This window comes from Lactuca sativa, chromosome 6 (genome assembly GCF_002870075.4).
Source record: "Lactuca sativa cultivar Salinas chromosome 6, Lsat_Salinas_v11, whole genome shotgun sequence".
NCBI lineage: Eukaryota > Viridiplantae > Streptophyta > Magnoliopsida > Asterales > Asteraceae > Lactuca > Lactuca sativa.
Genome location: NC_056628.2, coordinates 96,849,826 through 96,853,693, shown reverse-complemented (window position 1 = coordinate 96,853,693; position 3,868 = coordinate 96,849,826).

Below are 3,868 nucleotides of genomic sequence, written 5' to 3'. Positions count from 1 at the left end.
ATTCATGGTAACGAGAATGGATTATTTAACTACAAAATTTTAACAAAATTCATTTAGTTTTTTCAATCCTTGAACTCTTTAATAATTAATACCCTTTTAGTTTCCAAAAACATTAATTATCAAAGTCTAGGATCCAAGTTGCAAAAAAAATAAATGGTTAGGTATCCTCTATCCTATCCATTTGAATTCAAACTAGTAGATATCGATTATCAATTATATCTTACTATATAAGTCATAGATTTATGGGATTGCTAATAACAAATTTAATTAGACATGTTTGATCCCATCCATGCCTCTGAACTCTTTTACTTAGGTTTCCTTTATCAAAAAAGATTTCCAATCAAATAATCTAATTTGAAAAACGTGTGTGATCGTCCTATAACTCGGTTATAAAAATCACGAAGACACCCCGACCATCAAAAGATAACACTAAGCGTTAAGGTATCTTTTATCCCGCTTGTGCATACAAGAGATGAGTGATGCTCTTTAAAAAGGATTGCATAGATTTGAGGTTTCTAAAAATGGTATTTTATGTGTTTGTAATTCTAGTTTTAAAAACATATGATATCATGGTTACTGCATGCATATAATAACCATGGTACCAATTTTCAAAAGAAAATCACCTTTTAGAGGTTCTATATAAAAAGCTACGTTTTATATAATTCAATGTGATTCAATTTTAATAACCGATATTAAGTTTGAGTGCATTTAAACCTTTTATATTTTTAATAAAACCTCCTTTTATTACTTATATATTTGGAGTTTGTATAAGTTACAAAAATCACGATTTTAAAACTTATATTTGAGTATTTCAAAATTTGACATTATTAACGTTTTTTATAAAACCGGATTTTATTTTAAAACAATAACTTGTTACATCTTATGTCCACATTATAAATTTTGAAAACCAAACTCAATGTGATGTTTATTTTTTCCATAAACTATTTTAGCATGTGAAAAACTAATTTATCAACCACACATAATAATTGCATAAAATAAGCAACACAAACATGCATAAAATATATGTGCATAAACATAACCAACTAATGACATTTTTGTGAGCTAACACTAAAATGTCAAGTCCATTCCTAAAGGAACATTCAAGGGACCACAAATTTTCTTGTAATGTTGTTGTGGAAGCTCCCACTCGAGAAAACACCCCTGCTTGCAAAACGTTGGAAAGACTTCTTTAAGACAATATTTCAGCAATATGCAACACATTTCAGAAAATGTTGCATTAGGTCCAATAACTCCAAGGGAAGTTGTCAACAATAATACCTTTTGCAACAGGTTGCTGAAAAGGTTGCATTTGTCCCTACACACCTCAAAACCTCAAAAATTACCTTCTTGTCTTCAAAAAATGGCTCCAACTTCATTTCTTGTTACATTTTTTGTACAAATAAATTATTTCTAACAACTAATCTATTATTTACAAAAAATAAACCAAGAAAACTAACTTATTTAATTTATTACATACTATATGAGTAAAATAAATTATTACAACCATTTTTATAAAACAACCAACACAACAAACACAACACAACAAACTCAATGGTCATTGGCTAGTTTATACACATCATACATATCAACATTGTGACAACCCGAAATTTTCATTTGTATAATTTCCACAGTCAAACGCTTCAAATATTAGTCAAAAAGATTTCAGTACATTTTTGGCCGGATTTAAGTTTGTTTTGTGTTTTATTTTATTTTTTGTCAAACGATTAAATAAAAGGAAGTGTAGTTATTAGTGAGGTGTAGCAAACAAGACAATCCAACACCTTAGCTAGGTTTTTACGGCCAAACAAGAGGTGTTTGGGCCGTAAACACCATTTTCCCAAGACTCATGCATATAGCATGAGTTTACACCTCTTGTCCTCATTTTTCCACTTCCCACTCAAGAACACCAAGTTTTTCTCTCAAGTATCATAAGTTCATTCTTCCAGATCCGCCAAAAATGTAAGTTTTCCTTCCTAGATTCTTTCCTACAACACTTAACCTAGTGTTTATACATCATTTTATCCTTGGATTTTCGATTTTTACGTAGATCTTCAAGTGATCATCAAAACACCAAGAACACACTAGTATTTTGGGTCCTAAACACTCTTACAAGCTTCATATAAGTAAGTATACTCCTCCTAGCTAGTTTTTTTTCCTAGTATACTTGATAATCCATGGACTAAAACACCAAACCCCCTACCCCCAAGAACATGAGTTTACGGTTTGCGGATCTCCCAAAACCGTAAACACCCTCAAATGGTGTTTTGATGCCCCTAACATCTTCTATGGCTTGGATAAGAGGCTAGAACCTTACATACATGAACTAGAAACACCAAAGCACGAAAGGGTTGGAGTAACCATGAGTTTATGGCCGTAAAATCATGGGTTTATGACCAGAAACTCTCAAAGGTGGTCCAAGGACTGTAAAATCCAAAAAGTGTGCCATTTTGTGCCCTAACCACTTCCCAAGCCTTTGATTCAACCCTAGGACACTTGTTTGTGAAGAATGAGACCTTGAAACACAAAAATACACCATTCCCATGAGTTTACGGCCATAAACTCATGGGGGAAATGGTCCAGAAACCGTAAACTCCCATAAGGGCTACCATTTGAGGTGTAAACTCCAAAGTGAGGCCATACTCTCCTTAGATACAACCCTTAACATTCCTAGCACTTGAAGCAAAGTGTTTTCATGCATTAGATTGTCTTTACTTACTTAATTAGTGACTAAATAACTAATTAGATACATTTATGTATCACTACATGTTACATAGGATCCGTGTGTGTGTTCAAATCCTCACTTGACACCTAGCATCCTACCCGACACTTCCATCCACTTCACTCACTGCAGGTGAGTTCATACCCCTTAATCAACCTTTTTAATGTGTTTAAATGCTTTTATGGGGGGGGGAGGGGGGAATACAAGTTGAATCAAACAAGTTATAGTATCAATCACATGTGATTTATAACTTGCAACCAAAAGGATTTTCTATACGTTTAACTGCTTTGCCAACAAAACTGCTTTAAATGTTTATCAAACTCATTTTTCATGTTAAATTGTTATAAAAATATTTCCAAAATCTTTTCAACTTCTTTTGTTCCCAAACCATATCTACACCAATATATTTATATAAGTAAGACTTGAAGGACTTAGAACTGATAGCTCACCTTACTTCCTGCTCTTGTTTGATTGTTGACTTAGGGTATATTGTTATCTGTTTGAATGTCGTTAAATTCTTAGTTATATATTATATATATTTGTGTTGGATATAAAAGTCTTCACTTCAGTTCAATACCTTTGTGTATCAAAGGCATGCAACTAACATTTCTATTTAACTACAATAGGTATAGTTAAGGAATACCGCTCATTACTACTTTTACCATGACACTTACTATAGTGAGTACAGTTATGAGTCAATACATGCTAAATTCTATGCAAAAAGAATACTATATACTATACAAGAGAACACTCTATTCGTTATACCATAAAGTACATTATACACTAATATAAGAGAATATACTAAAACAGAATGTGACATACTAGTTCTCGATACGACACTTCACTGTGCTATCACTGTGTAACCAGAGTCTCTTGGAGGGAGAGCGGGAATTATGTGTATAGATCTATACAGGACAAACACTCCCATATCCCGACTGCTAGCTACAGTCCGAGCCGACTAGGCCTAGGGGTGACAAAATGTCACCATACTACGTGTGATTGGAGGGTCATCTGTTATTCGATCGTCAATCAGCATGGTTACATATGAGCTCACATTCGGACCCTTAATTAACACATTAAGAATTAAAGGTAAAACAGACTCCCCGAGGTATATTGTACATTTAATACTACCTGGAGTTTGCATTTTAT